Source organism: Phalangium opilio, unplaced genomic scaffold (assembly GCF_054372755.1).
Source record: "Phalangium opilio isolate 3A_F unplaced genomic scaffold, DU_Popi_V2 ptg000505l_1, whole genome shotgun sequence".
Taxonomy (NCBI): Eukaryota; Metazoa; Arthropoda; class Arachnida; order Opiliones; family Phalangiidae; genus Phalangium; species Phalangium opilio.
The window spans coordinates 3673780-3700037 of record NW_028324239.1 but is presented as its reverse complement, the minus strand read 5'-3'; the positions used below and the strand labels follow the sequence as shown (position 1 = coordinate 3700037).

Here is a 26258-nt window from a genome sequence, read left to right as displayed (position 1 = left end):
GCGCTAACCATTGCGCCACGGAAGCCCAAAAATTAAATGTTCGTTAGGTATTGTGGAAAAACTCTGACTTTTTACGTTACATTTGAGATCCCATAACACCGCTCCCGGGTGGGCTCGAACCACCAACCTTTCGGTTAACAGCTGAACGCGCTAACCATTGCACCACGGAAGCCCAAAAATTAAATGTTCGTCAGGTATTGTGGAAAAACTCTGACTTTTTACGTTACATTTGAGATCCCATAACACCGCTCCCGGGTGGGCTCGAACCAACAACCTATTGGATAACAGCCGAACGCGCTAACCATTGCGCCACGGAAGCCCAAAAATTAAATGTTCGTCAGGTATTGTGGAAAAACTCTGACTTTTTACGTTACATTTGAGATCCCATAACACCGCTCCCGGGTGGGCTCGAACCACCAACCTATTGGTTAACAGCCTAACGCGCTAACCATTGAGCCACGGAAGCTCAGAAATTGAATGGTTGTCAGGTATTGTGGAAAAGTTATGACATTTCACGCTACATCTCAGATCCCACAACACCTCTCCCGGGTGGGCTCGAACCACCAACCTTTCGGTTATCAGCTGAACGCGCTAAAAAATGCGCCACGGAAGCCCAAAAATTAAATGTTCGTCAGGTATTGTGGAAAAACTCTGACTTTTTACGTTACATTTGAGATCCCATAACACCGCTCCCGGGTGGGCTCGAACCAACAACCTATTGGATAACAGCCGAACGCGCTAACCATTGCGCCACGGAAGCCCAAAAATTAAATGTTCGTCAGGTATTGTGGAAAAACTCTGACTTTTTACGTTACATTTGAGATCCCATAACACCGCTCCCGGGTGGGCTCGAACCACCAACCTATTGGTTAACAGCCTAACGCGCTAACCATTGAGCCACGGAAGCTCAGAAATTGAATGGTTGTCAGGTATTGTGGAAAAGTTATGACATTTCACGCTACATCTCAGATCCCACAACACCTCTCCCGGGTGGGCTCGAACCACCAACCTTTCGGTTATCAGCTGAACGCGCTAAAAAATGCGCCACGGAAGCCCCAAAATTAAATGTTCGTCAGGTATTGTGGTAAAACTCTGACTTTTTACGTTACATTTGAGACCCCACAACACCTCTCCAACCACCAACCTTTCGGTTAACAGCTGAACGTGCTAACCATTGCGCCACGGAAGCCCAAAAATTAAATGTTCGTCAGGTATTGTGGAAAAACTCTGACTTTTTACGTTACATTTGAGATCCCATAACACCGCTCCCGGGTGGGCTCGAACCACCAACCTATTGGATAACAGCCGAACGCGCTAACCATTGAGCCACGGAAGCTCAGAAATTGAATGGTTGTCAGGTATTGTGGAAAAACTCTGACTTTTTACGTTACATTTGAGATCCCATAACACCGCTTCCGGGTGGGCTCGAACCACCAACTTTTCGGTTAACAGCTAAACGCGCTAACCATTGCGCCACGGAAGCCCAAAAATTAAATGTTCGTTAGGTATTGTAGAAAACCTCTGACTTTTTACGTTACATTTGAGACCCCACAACACCTCTCCCGGGTGGGCTCGAACCACCAACCTTTCGGTTAACAGCTGAACGCGCTAACCATTGCGCCACGGAAGCCCAAAAATTAAATGGTCGTCAGGTATTGTGGAAAAACTCTGACTTTTTACGTTACATTTGAGATCCCATAACACCGCTCCCGGGTGGGCTCGAACCACCAACCTATTGGATAACAGCCGAACGCGCTAACCATTTAGCCACGGAAGCTCAGAAATTGAATGGTTGTCAGGTATTGTGGAAAAAATCTGACTTTTTACGTTACATTTGAGATCCCATAACACCGCTTCCGGGTGGGCTCGAACCACCAACCTTTCGGTTAACAGCTGAACGCGCTAACCATTGCGCCACGGAAGCCCAAAAATTAAATGTTCGTTAGGTATTGTGGAAAAACTCTGACTTTTTACGTTACATTTGAGATCCCATAACACCGCTCCCGGGTGGGCTCGAACCACCAACCTTTCGGTTAACAGCTGAACGCGCTAACCATTGCGCCACGGAAGCCCAAAAATTAAATGTTCGTCAGGTATTGTGGAAAAACTCTGACTTTTTACGTTACATTTGAGATCCCATAACACCGCTCCCGGGTGGGCTCGAACCAACAACCTATTGGATAACAGCCGAACGCGCTAACCATTGCGCCACGGAAGCCCAAAAATTAAATGTTCGTCAGGTATTGTGGAAAAACTCTGACTTTTTACGTTACATTTGAGATCCCATAACACCGCTCCCGGGTGGGCTCGAACCACCAACCTATTGGTTAACAGCCTAACGCGCTAACCATTGAGCCACGGAAGCTCAGAAATTGAATGGTTGTCAGGTATTGTGGAAAAGTTATGACATTTCACGCTACATCTCAGATCCCACAACACCTCTCCCGGGTGGGCTCGAACCACCAACCTTTCGGTTATCAGCTGAACGCGCTAAAAAATGCGCCACGGAAGCCCCAAAATTAAATGTTCGTCAGGTATTGTGGTAAAACTCTGACTTTTTACGTTACATTTGAGACCCCACAACACCTCTCCAACCACCAACCTTTCGGTTAACAGCTGAACGTGCTAACCATTGCGCCACGGAAGCCCAAAAATTAAATGTTCGTCAGGTATTGTGGAAAAACTCTGACTTTTTACGTTACATTTGAGATCCCATAACACCGCTCCCGGGTGGGCTCGAACCACCAACCTATTGGATAACAGCCGAACGCGCTAACCATTTAGCCACGGAAGCTCAGAAATTGAATGGTTGTCAGGTATTGTGGAAAAAATCTGACTTTTTACGTTACATTTGAGATCCCATAACACCGCTTCCGGGTGGGCTCGAACCACCAACCTTTCGGTTAACAGCTGAACGCGCTAACCATTGCGCCACGGAAGCCCAAAAATTAAATGTTCGTTAGGTATTGTGGAAAAACTCTGACTTTTTACGTTACATTTGAGATCCCATAACACCGCTCCCGGGTGGGCTCGAACCACCAACCTTTCGGTTAACAGCTGAACGCGCTAACCATTGCGCCACGGAAGCCCAAAAATTAAATGTTCGTCAGGTATTGTGGAAAAACTCTGACTTTTTACGTTACATTTGAGATCCCATAACACCGCTCCCGGGTGGGCTCGAACCAACAACCTATTGGATAACAGCCGAACGCGCTAACCATTGCGCCACGGAAGCCCAAAAATTAAATGTTCGTCAGGTATTGTGGAAAAACTCTGACTTTTTACGTTACATTTGAGATCCCATAACACCGCTCCCGGGTGGGCTCGAACCACCAACCTATTGGTTAACAGCCTAACGCGCTAACCATTGAGCCACGGAAGCTCAGAAATTGAATGGTTGTCAGGTATTGTGGAAAAGTTATGACATTTCACGCTACATCTCAGATCCCACAACACCTCTCCCGGGTGGGCTCGAACCACCAACCTTTCGGTTATCAGCTGAACGCGCTAAAAAATGCGCCACGGAAGCCCCAAAATTAAATGTTCGTCAGGTATTGTGGTAAAACTCTGACTTTTTACGTTACATTTGAGACCCCACAACACCTCTCCAACCACCAACCTTTCGGTTAACAGCTGAACGTGCTAACCATTGCGCCACGGAAGCCCAAAAATTAAATGTTCGTCAGGTATTGTGGAAAAACTCTGACTTTTTACGTTACATTTGAGATCCCATAACACCGCTCCCGGGTGGGCTCGAACCACCAACCTATTGGATAACAGCCGAACGCGCTAACCATTGAGCCACGGAAGCTCAGAAATTGAATGGTTGTCAGGTATTGTGGAAAAACTCTGACTTTTTACGTTACATTTGAGATCCCATAACACCGCTTCCGGGTGGGCTCGAACCACCAACTTTTCGGTTAACAGCTAAACGCGCTAACCATTGCGCCACGGAAGCCCAAAAATTAAATGTTCGTTAGGTATTGTAGAAAACCTCTGACTTTTTACGTTACATTTGAGACCCCACAACACCTCTCCCGGGTGGGCTCGAACCACCAACCTTTCGGTTAACAGCTGAACGCGCTATCCATTGCGCCACGGAAGCCCAAAAATTAAATGTTCGTCAGGTATTGTGGAAAAACTCTGACTTTTTACGTTACATTTGAGATCCCATAACACCGCTCCCGGGTGGGCTCGAACCACCAACCTATTGGATAACAGCCGAACGCGCTAACCATTTAGCCACGGAAGCTCAGAAATTGAATGGTTGTCAGGTATTGTGGAAAAAATCTGACTTTTTACGTTACATTTGAGATCCCATAACACCGCTTCCGGGTGGGCTCGAACCACCAACCTTTCGGTTAACAGCTGAACGCGCTAACCATTGCGCCACGGAAGCCCAAAAATTAAATGTTCGTTAGGTATTGTGGAAAAACTCTGACTTTTTACGTTACATTTGAGATCCCATAACACCGCTCCCGGGTGGGCTCGAACCACCGACCTTTCGGTTAACAGCTGAACGCGCTAACCATTGCGCCACGGAAGCCCAAAAATTAAATGTTCGTCAGGTATTGTGGAAAAACTCTGACTTTTTACGTTACATTTGAGATCCCATAACACCGCTCCCGGGTGGGCTCGAACCAACAACCTATTGGATAACAGCCGAACGCGCTAACCATTGCGCCACGGAAGCCCAAAAATTAAATGTTCGTCAGGTATTGTGGAAAAACTCTGACTTTTTACGTTACATTTGAGATCCCATAACACCGCTCCCGGGTGGGCTCGAACCACCAACCTATTGGTTAACAGCCTAACGCGCTAACCATTGAGCCACGGAAGCTCAGAAATTGAATGGTTGTCAGGTATTGTGGAAAAGTTATGACATTTCACGCTACATCTCAGATCCCACAACACCTCTCCCGGGTGGGCTCGAACCACCAACCTTTCGGTTATCAGCTGAACGCGCTAAAAAATGCGCCACGGAAGCCCCAAAATTAAATGTTCGTCAGGTATTGTGGTAAAACTCTGACTTTTTACGTTACATTTGAGACCCCACAACACCTCTCCAACCACCAACCTTTCGGTTAACAGCTGAACGTGCTAACCATTGCGCCACGGAAGCCCAAAAATTAAATGTTCGTCAGGTATTGTGGAAAAACTCTGACTTTTTACGTTACATTTGAGATCCCATAACACCGCTCCCGGGTGGGCTCGAACCACCAACCTATTGTATAACAGCCGAACGCGCTAACCATTGAGCCACGGAAGCTCAGAAATTGAATGGTTGTCAGGTATTGTGGAAAAACTCTGACTTTTTACGTTACATTTGAGATCCCATAACACCGCTTCCGGGTGGGCTCGAACCACCAACTTTTCGGTTAACAGCTAAACGCGCTAACCATTGCGCCACGGAAGCCCAAAAATTAAATGTTCGTTAGGTATTGTAGAAAACCTCTGACTTTTTACGTTACATTTGAGACCCCACAACACCTCTCCCGGGTGGGCTCGAACCACCAACCTTTCGGTTAACAGCTGAACGCGCTAACCATTGCGCCACGGAAGCCCAAAAATTAAATGTTCGTCAGGTATTGTGGAAAAACTCTGACTTTTTACGTTACATTTGAGATCCCATAACACCGCTCCCGGGTGGGCTCGAACCACCAACCTATTGGATAACAGCCGAACGCGCTAACCATTTAGCCACGGAAGCTCAGAAATTGAATGGTTGTCAGGTATTGTGGAAAAAATCTGACTTTTTACGTTACATTTGAGATCCCATAACACCGCTTCCGGGTGGGCTCGAACCACCAACCTTTCGGTTAACAGCTGAACGCGCTAACCATTGCGCCACGGAAGCCCAAAAATTAAATGTTCGTTAGGTATTGTGGAAAAACTCTGACTTTTTACGTTACATTTGAGATCCCATAACACCGCTCCCGGGTGGGCTCGAACCACCAACCTTTCGGTTAACAGCTGAACGCGCTAACCATTGCGCCACGGAAGCCCAAAAATTAAATGTTCGTCAGGTATTGTGGAAAAACTCTGACTTTTTACGTTACATTTGAGATCCCATAACACCGCTCCCGGGTGGGCTCGAACCAACAACCTATTGGATAACAGCCGAACGCGCTAACCATTGCGCCACGGAAGCCCAAAAATTAAATGTTCGTCAGGTATTGTGGAAAAACTCTGACTTTTTACGTTACATTTGAGATCCCATAACACCGCTCCCGGGTGGGCTCGAACCACCAACCTATTGGTTAACAGCCTAACGCGCTAACCATTGAGCCACGGAAGCTCAGAAATTGAATGGTTGTCAGGTATTGTGGAAAAGTTATGACATTTCACGCTACATCTCAGATCCCACAACACCTCTCCCGGGTGGGCTCGAACCACCAACCTTTCGGTTATCAGCTGAACGCGCTAAAAAATGCGCCACGGAAGCCCCAAAATTAAATGTTCGTCAGGTATTGTGGTAAAACTCTGATTTTTACGTTACATTTGAGACCCCACAACACCTCTCCAACCACCAACCTTTCGGTTAACAGCTGAACGTGCTAACCATTGCGCCACGGAAGCCCAAAAATTAAATGTTCGTCAGGTATTGTGGAAAAACTCTGACTTTTTACGTTACATTTGAGATCCCATAACACCGCTCCCGGGTGGGCTCGAACCACCAACCTATTGGATAACAGCCGAACGCGCTAACCATTTAGCCACGGAAGCTCAGAAATTGAATGGTTGTCAGGTATTGTGGAAAAAATCTGACTTTTTACGTTACATTTGAGATCCCATAACACCGCTTCCGGGTGGGCTCGAACCACCAACCTTTCGGTTAACAGCTGAACGCGCTAACCATTGCGCCACGGAAGCCCAAAAATTAAATGTTCGTTAGGTATTGTGGAAAAACTCTGACTTTTTACGTTACATTTGAGATCCCATAACACCGCTCCCGGGTGGGCTCGAACCACCAACCTTTCGGTTAACAGCTGAACGCGCTAACCATTGCGCCACGGAAGCCCAAAAATTAAATGTTCGTCAGGTATTGTGGAAAAACTCTGACTTTTTACGTTACATTTGAGATCCCATAACACCGCTCCCGGGTGGGCTCGAACCAACAACCTATTGGATAACAGCCGAACGCGCTAACCATTGCGCCACGGAAGCCCAAAAATTAAATGTTCGTCAGGTATTGTGGAAAAACTCTGACTTTTTACGTTACATTTGAGATCCCATAACACCGCTCCCGGGTGGGCTCGAACCACCAACCTATTGGTTAACAGCCTAACGCGCTAACCATTGAGCCACGGAAGCTCAGAAATTGAATGGTTGTCAGGTATTGTGGAAAAGTTATGACATTTCACGCTACATCTCAGATCCCACAACACCTCTCCCGGGTGGGCTCGAACCACCAACCTTTCGGTTATCAGCTGAACGCGCTAAAAAATGCGCCACGGAAGCCCCAAAATTAAATGTTCGTCAGGTATTGTGGTAAAACTCTGACTTTTTACGTTACATTTGAGACCCCACAACACCTCTCCAACCACCAACCTTTCGGTTAACAGCTGAACGTGCTAACCATTGCGCCACGGAAGCCCAAAAATTAAATGTTCGTCAGGTATTGTGGAAAAACTCTGACTTTTTACGTTACATTTGAGATCCCATAACACCGCTCCCGGGTGGGCTCGAACCACCAACCTATTGGATAACAGCCGAACGCGCTAACCATTGAGCCACGGAAGCTCAGAAATTGAATGGTTGTCAGGTATTGTGGAAAAACTCTGACTTTTTACGTTACATTTGAGATCCCATAACACCGCTTCCGGGTGGGCTCGAACCACCAACTTTCGGTTAACAGCTAAACGCGCTAACCATTGCGCCACGGAAGCCCAAAAATTAAATGTTCGTTAGGTATTGTAGAAAACCTCTGACTTTTTACGTTACATTTGAGACCCCACAACACCTCTCCCGGGTGGGCTCGAACCACCAACCTTTCGGTTAACAGCTGAACGCGCTAACCATTGCGCCACGGAAGCCCAAAAATTAAATGTTCGTCAGGTATTGTGGAAAAACTCTGACTTTTTACGTTACATTTGAGATCCCATAACACCGCTCCCGGGTGGGCTCGAACCACCAACCTATTGGATAACAGCCGAACGCGCTAACCATTTAGCCACGGAAGCTCAGAAATTGAATGGTTGTCAGGTATTGTGGAAAAAATCTGACTTTTTACGTTACATTTGAGATCCCATAACACCGCTTCCGGGTGGGCTCGAACCACCAACCTTTCGGTTAACAGCTGAACGCGCTAACCATTGCGCCACGGAAGCCCAAAAATTAAATGTTCGTTAGGTATTGTGGAAAAACTCTGACTTTTTACGTTACATTTGAGATCCCATAACACCGCTCCCGGGTGGGCTCGAACCACCAACCTTTCGGTTAACAGCTGAACGCGCTAACCATTGCGCCACGGAAGCCCAAAAATTAAATGTTCGTCAGGTATTGTGGAAAAACTCTGACTTTTTACGTTACATTTGAGATCCCATAACACCGCTCCCGGGTGGGCTCGAACCAACAACCTATTGGATAACAGCCGAACGCGCTAACCATTGCGCCACGGAAGCCCAAAAATTAAATGTTCGTCAGGTATTGTGGAAAAACTCTGACTTTTTACGTTACATTTGAGATCCCATAACACCGCTCCCGGGTGGGCTCGAACCACCAACCTATTGGTTAACAGCCTAACGCGCTAACCATTGAGCCACGGAAGCTCAGAAATTGAATGGTTGTCAGGTATTGTGGAAAAGTTATGACATTTCACGCTACATCTCAGATCCCACAACACCTCTCCCGGGTGGGCTCGAACCACCAACCTTTCGGTTATCAGCTGAACGCGCTAAAAAATGCGCCACGGAAGCCCCAAAATTAAATGTTCGTCAGGTATTGTGGTAAAACTCTGACTTTTTACGTTACATTTGAGACCCCACAACACCTCTCCAACCACCAACCTTTCGGTTAACAGCTGAACGTTCTAACCATTGCGCCACGGAAGCCCAAAAATTAAATGTTCGTCAGGTATTGTGGAAAAACTCTGACTTTTTACGTTACATTTGAGATCCCATAACACCGCTCCCGGGTGGGCTCGAACCACCAACCTATTGGATAACAGCCGAACGCGCTAACCATTTAGCCACGGAAGCTCAGAAATTGAATGGTTGTCAGGTATTGTGGAAAAAATCTGACTTTTTACGTTACATTTGAGATCCCATAACACCGCTTCCGGGTGGGCTCGAACCACCAACCTTTCGGTTAACAGCTGAACGCGCTAACCATTGCGCCACGGAAGCCCAAAAATTAAATGTTCGTTAGGTATTGTGGAAAAACTCTGACTTTTTACGTTACATTTGAGATCCCATAACACCGCTCCCGGGTGGGCTCGAACCACCAACCTTTCGGTTAACAGCTGAACGCGCTAACCATTGCGCCACGGAAGCCCAAAAATTAAATGCTCGTCAGGTATTGTGGAAAAACTCTGACTTTTTACGTTACATTTGAGATCCCATAACACCGCTCCCGGGTGGGCTCGAACCAACAACCTATTGGATAACAGCCGAACGCGCTAACCATTGCGCCACGGAAGCTCAGAAATTGAATGGTTGTCAGGTATTGTGGAAAAGTTATGACATTTCACGCTACATCTGAGATCCCACAACACCTCTCCCGGGTGGGCTCGAACCACCAACCTTTCGGTTATCAGCTGAACGCGCTAAAAAATGCGCCACGGAAGCCCCAAAATTAAATGTTCGTCAGGTATTGTGGTAAAACTCTGACTTTTTACGTTACATTTGAGACCCCACAACACCTCTCCAACCACCAACCTTTCGGTTAACAGCTGAACGTGCTAACCATTGCGCCACGGAAGCCCAAAAATTAAATGTTCGTCAGGTATTGTGGAAAAACTCTGACTTTTTACGTTACATTTGAGATCCCATAACACCGCTCCCTGGTGGGCTCGAACCACCAACCTATTGGATAACAGCCGAACGCGCTAACCATTGAGCCACGGAAGCTCAGAAATTGAATGGTTGTCAGGTATTGTGGAAAAACTCTGACTTTTTACGTTACATTTGAGATCCCATAACACCGCTTCCGGGTGGGCTCGAACCACCAACTTTTCGGTTAACAGCTAAACGCGCTAACCATTGCGCCACGGAAGCCCAAAAATTAAATGTTCGTTAGGTATTGTAGAAAACCTCTGACTTTTTACGTTACATTTGAGACCCCACAACACCTCTCCCGGGTGGGCTCGAACCACCAACCTTTCGGTTAACAGCTGAACGCGCTAACCATTGCGCCACGGAAGCCCAAAAATTAAATGTTCGTCAGGTATTGTGGAAAAACTCTGACTTTTTACGTTACATTTGAGATCCCATAACACCGCTCCCGGGTGGGTTCGAACCACCAACCTATTGGATAACAGCCGAACGCGCTAACCATTTAGCCACGGAAGCTCAGAAATTGAATGGTTGTCAGGTATTGTGGAAAAAATCTGACTTTTTACGTTACATTTGAGATCCCATAACACCGCTTCCGGGTGGGCTCGAACCACCAACCTTTCGGTTAACAGCTGAACGCGCTAACCATTGCGCCACGGAAGCCCAAAAATTAAATGTTCGTTAGGTATTGTGGAAAAACTCTGACTTTTTACGTTTCATTTGAGATCCCATAACACCGCTCCCGGGTGGGCTCGAACCACCAACCTTTCGGTTAACAGCTGAACGCGCTAACCATTGCGCCACGGAAGCCCAAAAATTAAATGTTCGTCAGGTATTGTGGAAAAACTCTGACTTTTTACGTTACATTTGAGATCCCATAACACCGCTCCCGGGTGGGCTCGAACCAACAACCTATTGGATAACAGCCGAACGCGCTAACCATTGCGCCACGGAAGCCCAAAAATTAAATGTTCGTCAGGTATTGTGGAAAAACTCTGACTTTTTACGTTACATTTGAGATCCCATAACACCGCTTCCGGGTGGGCTCGAACCACCAACTTTTCGGTTAACAGCTAAACGCGCTAACCATTGCGCCACGGAAGCCCAAAAATTAAATGTTCGTTAGGTATTGTAGAAAACCTCTGACTTTTTACGTTACATTTGAGACCCCACAACACCTCTCCCGGGTGGGCTCGAACCACCAACCTTTCGGTTAACAGCTGAACGCGCTAACCATTGCGCCACGAAATCCCAAAAATTAAATGTTCGTCAGGTATTGTGGAAAAACTCTGACTTTTTACGTTACATTTGAGATCCCATAACACCGCTCCCGGGTGGGCTCGAACCACCAACCTATTGGATAACAGCCGAACGCGCTAACCATTTAGCCACGGAAGCTCAGAAATTGAATGGTTGTCAGGTATTGTGGAGAAACTCTGACTTTTTACGTTACATTTGAGATCCCATAACACCGCTCCCGGGTGGGCTCGAACCACCAACCTATTGGATAACAGCCGAACGCGCTAACCATTTAGCCACGGAACTTCAGAAATTGAATGGTTGTCAGGTATTGTGGAAAAAATCTGACTTTTTACGTTACATTTGAGATCCCACAACACCGCTTCCGGGTGGGCTCGAACCACCAACCTTTCGGTTAACAGCTGAACGCGCTAACCATTGCGCCACGAAATCCCAAAAATTAAATGTTCGTCAGGTATTGTGGAAAAAATCTGACTTTTTACGTTACATTTGAGATCCCATAACACCGCTCCCGGGTGGGCTCGAACCACCAACCTATTGGATAACAGCCGAACGCGCTAACCATTTAGCCACGGAAGCTCAGAAATTGAATGGTTGTCAGGTATTGTGGAGAAACTCTGACTTTTTACGTTACATTTGAGATCCCATAACACCGCTCCCGGGTGGGCTCGAACCACCAACCTATTGGATAACAGCCGAACGCGCTAACCATTTAGCCACGGAACTTCAGAAATTGAATGGTTGTCAGGTATTGTGGAAAAACTCTGACTTTTTACGTTACATTTGAGATCCCATAACACCACTTCCGGTAGGGCTCGAACCACCAACCTTTCGGTTAACAGCTGAACGCGCTAACCATTGCGCCACGGAAGCTCAGAAATTGAATGGTTGTCAGGTATTGTGGAAAAGGTTATGACTTTTTACGTTACATTTGAGATCCCATAACACCGCTCCCGGGTGGCCTCGAACCACCAACCTTTCGGTTAACAGCCGAACGCGCTAACCATTGCGCCACGGAAGCTCAGAAATTGAATGGTTGTCAGGTGTTGTGGAAAAGTTATGACATTTCACGCTACATCTGAGACCCCACAACACCTCTCCTGGGTGGGCTCGAACCACCAACCTTTCGGTTAACAGCTGAACGCGCTAAAAAATGCGCCACGGAAGCCCCAAAATTAAATGTTCGTTAGGTATTGTGGAAAAACTCTGACTTTTTACGTTACATTTGAGATCCCATAACACCGCTCCCGTGTGGGCTCGAACCACCAACCTTTCGGTTAACAGCCGAACGCGCTAACCATTGCGCCACGGAAGCCCAAAAAATAAATGTTCGTCAGGTATTGTGGAAAAACTTTGCCTTTTTACGTTACATTCGAGACTTCACAACACCGCTCCCGGGTGGGCTCGAACCGCCAACCTTTCGGTTAACAGCCGAACGCGCTAACCATTGCGCCACGGAAGCCCAAAAATTAAATGTTCGTCAGGTATTGTGGAAAAACTCTGACTTTTTACGTTACATTTGAGATCCCATAACACCGCTCCCGGGTGGGCTCGAACCACCAACCTATTGGTTAACAGCCGAACGCTCCCATAACACCGCTCCCGGGTGGGCTCGAACCACCAACCTATTGGTTAACAGCCGAACGCGCTAACCACTGAGCCACGGAAGCTCAGAAATTAAATGGTTGTCAGGTACTGTGGAAAAGTTATGACTTTTCACGCTACATCAGAGACCCCACAACACCTCTCCCGGGTGGGCTCGAACCACCAACCTTTCGGTTAACAGCTGAACGCGCTGCGCGCTAACCATTGCGCCACGGAAGCCCAAAAATTAAATGTTCGTCAGGTATTGTGGAAAAACTCTGACTTTCTACGTTACATTTGAGATCCCATAACACCGCTCCCGGGTGGGCTCGAACCACCAACCTTTCGGTTAACAGCTGAACGCGCTAACCATTGCGCCACGGAAGCTCAGAAATTGAATGGTTGTCAGGTATTGTGGAAAAGTTATGACTTTTCACGCTACATCTGAGACCCCACAACACCTCTCCCGGGTGGGCTCGAACCACCAACCTTTCGGTTAACAGCTGAACGCGCTAAAAAATGCGCCACGGAAGCCAAAAATTAACTGTTCGTCAGGTATTGTGGTAAAACTCTGACTTTTTACGTTACATTTGAGACCCCACAACACCTCTCCCGGGTGGGCTCGAACTACCAACCTTTCGGTTAACAGCTGAACGTGCTAACCATTGCGCCACGGAAGCCCAAAAATTAAATTTTCGTCAGGTATTGTGGAAAAACTCTGACTTTTTACGTTACATTTGAGATCCCATAACACCGCTCCCGGGTGGGCACGAACCAACAACCTATTGGATAACAGCCGAACGCGCTAACCATTGAGCCACGGAAGCTCAGAAATTGAATGGTTGTCAGGTATTGTGGAAAAGTTATGACTTTTCACGCTACATCTGAGACCCCACAACACCTCTCCCGGGTGGGCTCGAACCACCAACCTTTCGGTTAACAGCTGAACGCGCTAAAAAATGCGTCACGGAAGCCAAAAATTAACTGTTCGTCAGGTATTGTGGTAAAACTCTGACTTTTTACGTTACATTTGAGACCCCACAACACCTCTCCCGGGTGGGCTCGAACCACCAACCTTTCGGTTAACAGCTGAACGTGCTAACCATTGCGCCACGGAAGCCCAAAAATTAAATTTTCGTCAGGTATTGTGGAAAAACTCTGACTTTTTACGTTACATTTGAGATCCCATAACACCGCTCCCGGGTGGGCACGAACCAACAACCTATTGGATAACAGCCGAACGCGCTAACCATTGAGCCACGGAAGCTCAGAAATTGAATGGTTGTCAGGTATTGTGGAAAAGTGATGACTTTTCACGCTACATCTGAGACCCCACAACACCTCTCCCGGGTGGTCTCGAACCACCAACCTTTCGGTTAACAGCTGAACGCGCTAACCATTGCGCCACGGAAGCCCAAAAATTAAATGTTCGTCAGGTATTGTGGAAAAACTCTGACTTTTTACGTTACATTTGAGATCCCATAACACCGCTCCCGGGTGCGCTCGAACCACCAACCTATTGGTTAACAGCCGAACGCGCTAACCATTGAGCCACGGAAGCTCAGAAATTGAATGCTTGTCAGGTATTGTGGAAAAGTTATGACTTTTCACGCTACATCTGAGACCCCACAACACCTCTCCCGGGTGGTCTCGAACCACCAACCTTTCGGTTAACAGCTGAACGCGCTAACCATTGCGCCACGGAAGCCCAAAAATTAAATGTTCGTCAGGTATTGTGGAAAAACTCTGACTTTTCACGTTACATTTGAGATCCTATAACACCGCTCCCGGGTGGGCTCGAACCACCAACCTTTCGGTTAACAGCTAAACGCGCTAACCAAGCGCCACGGAAGCCCAAAAATTAAATGTTCGTCAGGTATTGTGGAAAAACTCTGACTTTTTACGTTACATTTGAGATCCCATAACACCGCTCCCGGGTGGGCACGAACCAACAACCTATTGGATAACAGCCGAACGCGCTAACCATTGAGCCACGGAAGCTCAGAAATTGAATGGTTGTCAGGTATTGTGGAAAAACTCTGACTTTTTACATTACATTTGAGATCCCATAACACCGCTTCCGGGTGGGCTCGAACCACCAACCTTTCGGTTAACAGCTAAACGCGCTAACCAAGCGCCACGGAAGCCCAAAAATTAAATGTTCGTCAGGTATTGTGGAAAAACTCTGACTTTTTACGTTACATTTGAGATCCCATAACACCGCTCCCGGGTGGGCACGAACCAACAACCTATTGGATAACAGCCGAACGCGCTAACCATTGAGCCACGGAAGCTCAGAAATTGAATGGTTGTCAAGAATTGTGGAAAAGTTATGACTTTTCACGCTACATCTGAGACCCCACAACACCTCTCCCGGGTGGTCTCGAACCTACAGCCTTTCGGTTAACAGCTGAACGCGCTAACCATTGCGCCACGGAAGCCCAAAAATTAAATAATCGTCAGGTACTGTGGAAAAACTCTGACTTTTTACGTTACATTTGAGATCCCATAACACCGCTCCCGGGTGGGCTCGAACCACCAACCTATTGGATAACAGCCGAACGCGCTAACCATTGAGCCACGGAAGCTCAGAAATTGAATGGTTGTCAGTTATTGTGGAAAAGTGATGACTTTTTACGTTACATTTGAGATCCCATAACACCGCTTCCGGGTGGGCTCGAACCACCAACCTTTCGGTTAACAGCTAAACGCGCTAACCAAGCGCCACGGAAGCCCAAAAATTAAATGTTCGTCAGGTATTGTGGAAAAACTCTGACTTTTTACGTTACATTTGAGATCCCATAACACCGCTCCCGGGTGGGCACGAACCAACAACCTATTGGATAACAGCCGAACGCGCTAACCATTGAGCCACGGAAGCTCAGAAATTGAATGGTTGTCAAGAATTGTGGAAAAGTTATGACTTTTCACGCTACATCTGAGACCCCACAACACCTCTCCCGGGTGGTCTCGAACCTACAGCCTTTCGGTTAACAGCTGAACGCGCTAACCATTGCGCCACGGAAGCCCAAAAATTAAATGTTCGTCAGGTACTGTGGAAAAACTCTGACTTTTTACGTTACATTTGAGATCCCATAACACCGCTCCCGGGTGGGCTCGAACCACCAACCTATTGGATAACAGCCGAACGCGCTAACCATTGAGCCACGGAAGCTCAGAAATTGAATGGTTGTCAGGTATTGTGGAAAAACTCTGACTTTTTACATTACATTTGAGATCCCATAACACCGCTTCCGGGTGGGCTCGAACCACCAACCTATTGCTTAACAGCCTAACGCGCTAATCATTGAGCCACGGAAGCTCAGAAATTGAATGGTTGTCAGGTATTGTGGAAAAGTTATTACTTTTCACGCTACATCTGAGACCCCACAACACCTCTCCCGGGTGGGCTCGAACCACCAACCTTTCGGTTAACAGCTGAACGCGCTAAAAAATGCGCCACGGAAGCCCAAAAATTAAATGTTCGTCAGGTATTGTGGAAAAACTCTGACTTTTTACGTTACATTTGAGACCCCACAACACCGCTTCCGGGTGGGCTCGAACCACCAACCTTTCGGTTAACAGCTGAACGCGCTAACCATTGCGCCACGGAAGCCTAAAAATTAAATGTTCGTCAGGTATTGTGGAAAAACTTTGCCTTTTTACGTTACATTTGAGACTTCACAACACCGCTCCCGGGTTGGCTCGAACCACCAACCTATTGGTGAACAGCCGAACGCGCTAACCATTGAGCCACGGAAGCTCAGGAAATGAATGGCTGTCAGGTATTGTGGAAAAACTCTGACTTTTTACGTTACATTTGAGATCCCATAACACCGCTTCCGGGTGGGCTCGAACCACCAACCTTTCGGTTAACAGCTAAACGCGCTAACCATTGCGCCACGGAAGCCCAAAATTTAAATGTTCGTTAGGTATTGTGGAAAAACTCTGACTTTTTACGTTACATTTGAGAACCCATAACACCGCTCCCGGGTGGGCTCGAACCACCAACCTATTAGATAACAGCCGAACGCGCTAAGCATTGAGCCACGGAAGCTCAGAAATTAAATGGTTGTCAGGTATTGTGGAAAAGTTATGACTTTTCACGCTACATCAGAGACCCCACAACACCTCTCCCGGGTAAACTCGAACCACCAACCTTTCGGTTAACAGCTGAACGCGCTAAAAAATGCGCCACGGAAGCCCAAAAATTAAATGTTCGTCAGGTATTGTGGAAAAACTCTGACTTTTTACGTTACATTTGAGATCCCATAACACCGCTTCCGGGTGGGCTCGAACCACCAACCTTTCGGTTAACAGCTGCACGCGCTAACCATTGCGCCACGGAAGCCCAAACAATAAATGTTCGTCAGGTATTGTGGAAAAACTCTGACTTTTTACGTTACATTTGAGATCCCATAACACCGCTCCCGGGTGGGCTCGAACCACCACCCTATTGGATAACAGCCGAACGCGCTAACCATTGAGCCACGGACGCTCAGAAATTGATTGGTTGTCAGGTATTGTGGAAAAACTCTGACTTTTTACGTTACATTTGAGATTCCATAACACCGCTTCCGGGTGGGCACGAACCACCAGCCTTTCGGCTAACAGCTGAACGCGCTAACCATTGCGCCACGGAAGCCCAAAAATTAAATGTTCGTTAGGTATTGTGGAAAAACTTTGCCTTTTTACGTTACATTCGAGACTTCACAACACTGCTCCCGGGTGGGCACGAACCACCAACCTTTCGGTTACCAGCCGAACGCGCTAACCATTGCGCCACGGAAGCTCAGAAATTAAATGGTTGTCAGGTATTGTGGAAAAGTTATGACTTTTCACGCTACATCAGAGACCCCACAACACCTCTCCCGGGTGGGCTCGAACCACCAACCTATTGGATAACAGCCGAACGCGCTAAACATTGAGCCACGGAAGCTCAGAAATTGAATGGTTGTCAGGTATTGTGGAAAAACTCTGACTTTTTACGTTACATTTGAGATCCCACAACACCTCTCCCGGGTGGGCTCGAACCACCAACTTTTCGGTTAACAGCTGAACGCGCTAACCATTGAGCCACGGAAGCTCGGAAATTGAATGGTTGTCAGGTATTGTGGAAAAACTCTGACTTTTTACGTTACATTTGAGATCCCATAACACCGCTCCCGGGTGGGCTCGAACCACCAACCTGTCGGTTAACAGCCGAACGCGCTAACCATTGCGCCACGGAAGCCCAAAAAATAAATGTTCGTCAGGTATTGTGGAAAAACTTTGCCTTTTTACGTTACATTTGAGACTTCACAACACCGCTCCCGTGTGGGCTCGAACCACCAGCCTTTCGGTTAACAGCTGAACGCGCTAAAAAATGCGCCACGGAAGCCCAAAAATTAAATGTTCGTCAGGTATTGTGGAAAAACTCTGACTTTTTACGTTACATTTGAGACCCCACAACACCTCTCCCGGGTGGGCTCGAAATACCAAACTTTCGGTTAACAGCTGAACGCGCTAACCATTGAGCCACGGAAGCTCAGAAATTAAATGGTTGTCAGGTATTGTGGAAAAGTTATGACTTTTCACGCTACATCAGAGACCCCACAACACCTCTCCCGGGTGGGCTCGAACCACCAACCTATTGGATAACAGCCGAACGCGCTAACCATTGAGCCACGGAAGCTCAGAAATTGAATGGTTGTCAAGAATTGTGGAAAAGTTATGACTTTTCACGCTACATCTGAGACCCCACAACACCTCTCCCGGGTGGTCTCGAACCTACAGCCTTTCGGTTAACAGCTGAACGCGCTAACCATTGCGCCACGGAAGCCCAAAAATTAAATGTTCGTCAGGTACTGTGGAAAAACTCTGACTTTTTACGTTACATTTGAGATCACATAACACCGCTCCTGGGTGGGCTCGAACCACCAACCTATTGGATAACAGCCGAACGCGCTAACCATTGAGCCACGGAAGCTCAGAAATTGAATGGTTGTCAGTTATTGTGGAAAAGTGATGACTTTTTACGTTACATTTGAGATCCCATAACACCGCTTCCGGGTGGGCTCGAACCACCAACCTTTCGGTTAACAGCTAAACGCGCTAACCAAGCGCCACGGAAGCCCAAAAATTAAATGTTCGTCAGGTATTGTGGAAAAACTCTGACTTTTTACGTTACATTTGAGATCCCATAACACCGCTCCCGGGTGGGCACGAACCAACAACCTATTGGATAACAGCCGAACGCGCTAACCATTGAGCCACGGAAGCTCAGAAATTGAATGGTTGTCAAGAATTGTGGAAAAGTTATGACTTTTCACGCTACATCTGAGACCCCACAACACCTCTCCCGGGTGGTCTCGAACCTACAGCCTTTCGGTTAACAGCTGAACGCGCTAACCATTGCGCCACGGAAGCCCAAAAATTAAATGTTCGTCAGGTACTGTGGAAAAACTCTGACTTTTTACGTTACATTTGAGATCCCATAACACCGCTCCCGGGTGGGCTCGAACCACCAACCTATTGGATAACAGCCGAACGCGCTAACCATTGAGCCACGGAAGCTCAGAAATTGAATGGTTGTCAGGTATTGTGGAAAAACTCTGACTTTTTACATTACATTTGAGATCCCATAACACCGCTTCCGGGTGGGCTCGAACCACCAACCTTTCGGTTAACAGCTAAACGCGCTAACCATTGCGCCACGGAAGCCCAAAAATTAAATGTTCGTTAGGTATTGTGGAAAAACTCTGACTTTTTACGTTACATTTGAGATCCCATAACACCGCTCCCGGGTGGGCTCGAACCACCAACCTATTGCTTAACAGCCTAACGCGCTAATCATTGAGCCACGGAAGCTCAGAAATTGAATGGTTGTCAGGTATTGTGGAAAAGTTATTACTTTTCACGCTACATCTGAGACCCCACAACACCTCTCCCGGGTGGGCTCGAACCACCAACCTTTCGGTTAACAGCTGAACGCGCTAAAAAATGCGCCACGGAAGCCCAAAAATTAAATGTTCGTCAGGTATTGTGGAAAAACTCTGACTTTTTACGTTACATTTGAGACCCCACAACACCGCTTCCGGGTGGGCTCGAACCACCAACCTTTCGGTTAACAGCTGAACGCGCTAACCATTGCGCCACGGAAGCCTAAAAATTAAATGTTCGTCAGGTATTGTGGAAAAACTTTGCCTTTTTACGTTACATTTGAGACTTCACAACACCGCTCCCGGGTTGGCTCGAACCACCAACCTATTGGTGAACAGCCGAACGCGCTAACCATTGAGCCACGGAAGCTCAGGAAATGAATGGCTGTCAGGTATTGTGGAAAAACTCTGACTTTTTACGTTACATTTGAGATCCCATAACACCGCTTCCGGGTGGGCTCGAACCACCAACCTTTCGGTTAACAGCTAAACGCGCTAACCATTGCGCCACGGAAGCCCAAAATTTAAATGTTCGTAAGGTATTGTGGAAAAACTCTGACTTTTTACGTTACATTTGAGAACCCATAACACCGCTCCCGGGTGGGCTCGAACCACCAACCTATTAGATAACAGCCGAACGCGCTAAGCATTGAGCCACGGAAGCTCAGAAATTAAATGGTTGTCAGGTATTGTGGAAAAGTTATGACTTTTCACGCTACATCAGAGACCCCACAACACCTCTCCCGGGTAAACTCGAGCCACCAACCTTTCGGTTAACAGCTGAACGCGCTAAAAAATGCGCCACGGAAGCCCAAAAATTAAATGTTCGTCAGGTATTGTGGAAAAACTCTGACTTTTTACGTTACATTTGAGATCCCATAACACCGCTTCCGGGTGGGCTCGAACCACCAACCTTTCGGTTAACAGCTGAACGCGCTAACCATTGCGCCACGGAAGCCCAAACAATAAATGTTCGTCAGGTATTGTGGAAAAACTCTGACTTTTTACGTTACATTTGAGATCCCATAACACCGCTCCCGGGTGGGCTCGAACCACCACCCTATTGGATAACAGCCGAACGCGCTAACCATTGAGCCACGGACGCTCAGAAATTGATTGGTTGTCAGGTATTGTGGAAAAACTCTGACTTTTTACGTTACATTTGAGATTCCATAACACCGCTCCCGGGTGGGCTCGAACCACCAACCTATTGCATAACAGCCGAAGGCGCTAACCATTGAGCCACGGAAGCTCAGAAATTAAATGGTTGTCAGGTATTGTGGAAAAACTCTGACTTTTTACGTTACATTTGAGATCCCATAACACCGCTTCCGGGTGGGCACGAACCACCAACCTTTCGGCTAACAGCTGAACGCGCTAACCATTGCGCCACGGAAGCCCAAAAATTAAATGTTCGTTAGGTATTGTGGAAAAACTTTGCCTTTTTACGTTACATTCGAGACTTCACAACACTGCTCCCGGGTGGGCACGAACCACCAACCTTTCGGTTACCAGCCGAACGCGCTAACCATTGCGCCACGGAAGCTCAGAAATTAAATGGTTGTCAGGTATTGTGGAAAAGTTATGACTTTTCACGCTACATCAGAGACCCCACAACACCTCTCCCGGGTGGGCTCGAACCACCAACCTATTGGATAACAGCCGAACGCGCTAACCATTGAGCCACGGAAGCTCAGAAATTGAATGGTTGTCAGGTATTGTGGAAAAACTCTGACTTTTTACGTTACATTTGAGATCCCACAACACCTCTCCCGGGTGGGCTCGAACCACCAACTTTTCGGTTAACAGCTGAACGCGCTAACCATTGAGCCACGGAAGCTCGGAAATTGAATGGTTGTCAGGTATTGTGGAAAAACTTTGCCTTTTTACGTTACATTTGAGACTTCACAACACCGCTCCCGTGTGGGCTCGAACCACCAGCCTTTCGGTTAACAGCTGAACGCGCTAAAAAATGCGCCACGGAAGCCCAAAAATTAAATGTTCGTCAGGTATTGTGGAAAAACTCTGACTTTTTACGTTACATTTGAGACCACACAACACTTCTCCCAGGTGGGCTCGAACCACCAAACTTTCGGTTAACAGCTGAACGCGCTAACCATTGAGCCACGGAAGCTCAGAAATTAAATGGTTGTCAGGTATTGTGGAAAAGTTATGACTTTTCACGCTACATCAGAGACCCCACAACACCTCTCCCGGGTGGGCTCGAACCACCAACCTATTGGATAACAGCCGAACGCGCTAACCATTGAGCCACGGAAGCTCAGAAATTGAATGGTTGTCAGGTATCGTGTAAAAACTCTGACTTTTTACGTTACATTTGAGATCCCATAACACCGCTTCCGGGTGGGCTCGAACCACCAACCTTTCGGTTAACAGCTGAATGCGCTAACCATTGCGCCACGGAAGCCCAAAAATTAAAAGTTCGTTAGGTATTGTGGAAAAACTCTGACTTTTTACGTTACATTTGAGATCCCATAACACCGCTCCCGGGTGGGCTCGAACCACCAACCTTTCGGTTACCAGCCGAACGCGCTAACCATTGCGCCACGGAAGCTCAGAAATTAAATGGTTGTCAGGTATTGTGGAAAAGTTATGACTTTTCACGCTACATCAGAGACCCCACAACACCTCTCCCGGGTGGGCTCGAACCACCAACCTATTGGATAACAGCCGAACGCGCTAGCCATTGAGCCACGGAAGCTCAGAAATTGAATGGTTGTCAGGTATTGTGGAAAAACTCTGACTTTTTACGTTACATTTGAGATCCCACAACACCTCTCCCGGGTGGGCTCGAACCACCAACTTTTCGGTTAACAGCTGAACGCGCTAACCATTGAGCCACGGAAGCTCGGAAATTGAATGGTTGTCAGGTATTGTGGAAAAACTCTGACTTTTTACGTTACATTTGAGATCCCATAACACCGCTCCCGGGTGGGCTCGAACCACCAACCTGTCGGTTAACAGCCGAACGCGCTAACCATTGCGCCACGGAAGCCCAAAAAATAAATGTTCGTCAGGTATTGTGGAAAAACTTTGCCTTTTTACGTTACATTTGAGACTTCACAACACCGCTCCCGTGTGGGCTCGAACCACCAGCCTTTCGGTTAACAGCTGAACGCGCTAAAAAATGCGCCACGGAAGCCCAAAAATTAAATGTTCGTCAGGTATTGTGGAAAAACTCTGACTTTTTACGTTACATTTGAGACCCCACAACACCTCTCCCGGGTGGGCTCGAACCACCAAACTTTCGGTTAACAGCTGAACGCGCTAACCATTGAGCCACGGAAGCTCAGAAATTAAATGGTTGTCAGGTATTGTGGAAAAGTTATGACTTTTCACGCTACATCAGAGACCCCACAACACCTCTCCCGGGTGGGCTCGAACCACCAACCTATTGGATAACAGCCGAACGCGCTAACCATTGAGCCACGGAAGCTCAGAAATTGAATGGTTGTCAGGTATCGTGTAAAAACTCTGACTTTTTACGTTACATTTGAGATCCCATAACACCGCTTCCGGGTGGGCTCGAACCACCAACCTTTCGGTTAACAGCTGAATGCGCTAACCATTGCGCCACGGAAGCCCAAAAATTAAAAGTTCGTTAGGTATTGTGGAAAAACTCTGACTTTTTACGTTACATTTGAGATCCCATAACACCGCTCCCGGGTGGGCTCGAACCACCAACCTATTGGTTAACAGCCTAACGCGCTAACCATTGAGCCACGGAAGCTCAGAAATTGACTGGTTGTCAGGTATTGTGGAAAAGTTATGACTTTTCACGCTACATCTGAGACCCCACAACACCTCTCCCGGGTGGGCTCGAACCACCAACCTTTCGGTTAACAGCTGAACACGCTAAAAAATGCGCCACGGAAGCCCAAAAATTAAATGTTCGTCAGGTATTGTGGAAAAACTCTGACTTTTTACGTTACATTTGAGATCCCATAACACCGCTCCCGGGTGGGCTCGAACCAAAAACCTATTGGATAACAGCCGAACGCGCTAACCATTGAGCCACGGAAGCTCAGAAATTGAATGGTTGTCAGGTATTGTGGAGAAACTCTGACTTTTTACGTTACATCTGATACCCCACAACACCTCTCCCGGGTGGGCTCGAACCACCAACTTTTCGGTTAACACCTAAACGCGCTAACCATTGCGCCACGGAAGCCCAAAATTTAAATGTTCGTTAGGTATTGTGGAAAAACTCTGACTTTTTACGTTACATTTGAGAACCCATAACACCGCTCCCGGGTGGGCTCGAACCACCAACCTATTAGATAACAGCCGAACGCGCTAAGCATTGAGCCACGGAAGCTCAGAAATTAAATGGTTGTCAGGTATTGTGGAAAAGTTATGACTTTTCACGCTACATCAGAGACCCCACAACACCTCTCCCGGGTAAACTCGAACCACCAACCTTTCGGTTAACAGCTGAACGCGCTAAAAAATGCGCCACGGAAGCCCAAAAATTAAATGTTCGTCAGGTATTGTGGAAAAACTCTGACTTTTTACGTTACATTTGAGATCCCATAACACCGCTTCCGGGTGGGCTCGAACCACCAACCTTTCGGTTAACAGCTGAACGCGCTAACCATTGCGCCACGGAAGCCCAAACAATAAATGTTCGTCAGGTATTGTGGAAAAACTCTGACTTTTTACGTTACATTTGAGATCCCATAACACCGCTCCCGGGTGGGCTCGAACCACCACCCTATTGGATAACAGCCGAACGCGCTAACCATTGAGCCACGGACGCTCAGAAATTGATTGGTTGTCAGGTATTGTGGAAAAACTCTGACTTTTTACGTTACATTTGAGATTCCATAACACCGCTCCCGGGTGGGCTCGAACCACCAACCTATTGCATAACAGCCGAAGGCGCTAACCATTGAGCCACGGAAGCTCAGAAATTAAATGGTTGTCAGGTATTGTGGAAAAACTCTGACTTTTTACGATACATTTGAGATCCCATAACACCGCTTCCGGGTGGGCACGAACCACCAACCTTTCGGCTAACAGCTGAACGCGCTAACCATTGCGCCACGGAAGCCCAAAAATTAAATGTTCGTTAGGTATTGTGGAAAAACTTTGCCTTTTTACGTTACATTCGAGACTTCACAACACTGCTCCCGGGTGGGCACGAACCACCAACCTTTCGGTTACCAGCCGAACGCGCTAACCATTGCGCCACGGAAGCTCAGAAATTAAATGGTTGTCAGGTATTGTGGAAAAGTTATGACTTTTCACGCTACATCAGAGACCCCACAACACCTCTCCCGGGTGGGCTCGAACCACCAACCTATTGGATAACAGCCGAACGCGCTAACCATTGAGCCACGGAAGCTCAGAAATTGAATGGTTGTCAGGTATTGTGGAAAAACTCTGACTTTTTACGTTACATTTGAGATCCCACAACACCTCTCCCGGGTGGGCTCGAACCACCAACTTTTCGGTTAACAGCTGAAGGCGCTAACCATTGAGCCACGGAAGCTCGGAAATTGAATGGTTGTCAGGTATTGTGGAAAAACTTTGCCTTTTTACGTTACATTTGAGACTTCACAACACCGTTCCCGTGTGGGCTCGAACCACCAGCCTTTCGGTTAACAGCTGAACGCGCTAAAAAATGCGCCACGGAAGCCCAAAAATTAAATGTTCGTCAGGTATTGTGGAAAAACTCTGACTTTTTACGTTACATTTGAGACCACACAACACCTCTCCCGGGTGGGCTCGAACCACCAAACTTTTGGTTAACAGCTGAACGCGCTAACCATTGAGCCACGGAAGCTCAGAAATTAAAGGGTTGTCAGGTATTGTGGAAAAGTTATGACTTTTCACGCTACATCAGAGACCCCACAACACCTCTCCCGGGTGGGCTCGAACCACCAACCTATTGGATAACAGCCGAACGCGCTAACCATTGAGCCACGGAAGCTCAGAAATTGAATGGTTGTCAGGTATCGTGTAAAAACTCTGACTTTTTACGTTACATTTGAGATCCCATAACACCGCTTCCGGGTGGGCTCGAACCACCAACCTTTCGGTTAACAGCTGAATGCGCTAACCATTGCGCCACGGAAGCCCAAAAATTAAAAGTTCGTTAGGTATTGTGGAAAAACTCTGACTTTTTACGTTACATTTGAGATCCCATAACACCGCTCCCGGGTGGGCTCGAACCACCAACCTTTCGGTTACCAGCCGAACGCGCTAACCATTGCGCCACGGAAGCTCAGAAATTAAATGGTTGTCAGGTATTGTGGAAAAGTTATGACTTTTCACGCTACATCAGAGACCCCACAACACCTCTCCCGGGTGGGCTCGAACCACCAACCTATTGGATAACAGCCGAACGCGCTAGCCATTGAGCCACGGAAGCTCAGAAATTGAATGGTTGTCAGGTATTGTGGAAAAACTCTGACTTTTTACGTTACATTTGAGATCCCACAACACCTCTCCCGGGTGGGCTCGAACCACCAAC

At 47.2% G+C, this 26258-nt stretch overlaps 5 non-coding genes across 5 annotated transcripts; all 5 read right to left on the bottom strand.

Annotated features, from left to right (window-relative positions):
- Positions 1-17558: 17558 nt before the first annotated feature.
- Positions 17559-17631, bottom strand: TRNAT-GGU (transfer RNA threonine (anticodon GGU)). The gene has a single exon. It is a non-coding gene; the product is annotated as a tRNA-Thr (tRNA).
- Positions 17632-21232: 3601 nt separating this feature from the next.
- TRNAT-GGU (transfer RNA threonine (anticodon GGU)) lies at positions 21233-21305 on the bottom strand. Its single transcript has one exon. It is a non-coding gene; the product is annotated as a tRNA-Thr (tRNA).
- Positions 21306-22261: 956 nt separating this feature from the next.
- Positions 22262-22334, bottom strand: TRNAT-GGU (transfer RNA threonine (anticodon GGU)). The gene has a single exon. It is a non-coding gene; the product is annotated as a tRNA-Thr (tRNA).
- Positions 22335-24907: 2573 nt separating this feature from the next.
- On the bottom strand, positions 24908-24980 carry TRNAT-GGU (transfer RNA threonine (anticodon GGU)). Its single transcript has one exon. It is a non-coding gene; the product is annotated as a tRNA-Thr (tRNA).
- A 956-nt stretch (positions 24981-25936) lies between these two features.
- TRNAT-GGU (transfer RNA threonine (anticodon GGU)) lies at positions 25937-26009 on the bottom strand. The gene has a single exon. It is a non-coding gene; the product is annotated as a tRNA-Thr (tRNA).
- Between the last annotated feature and the right edge of the window lie 249 nt (positions 26010-26258).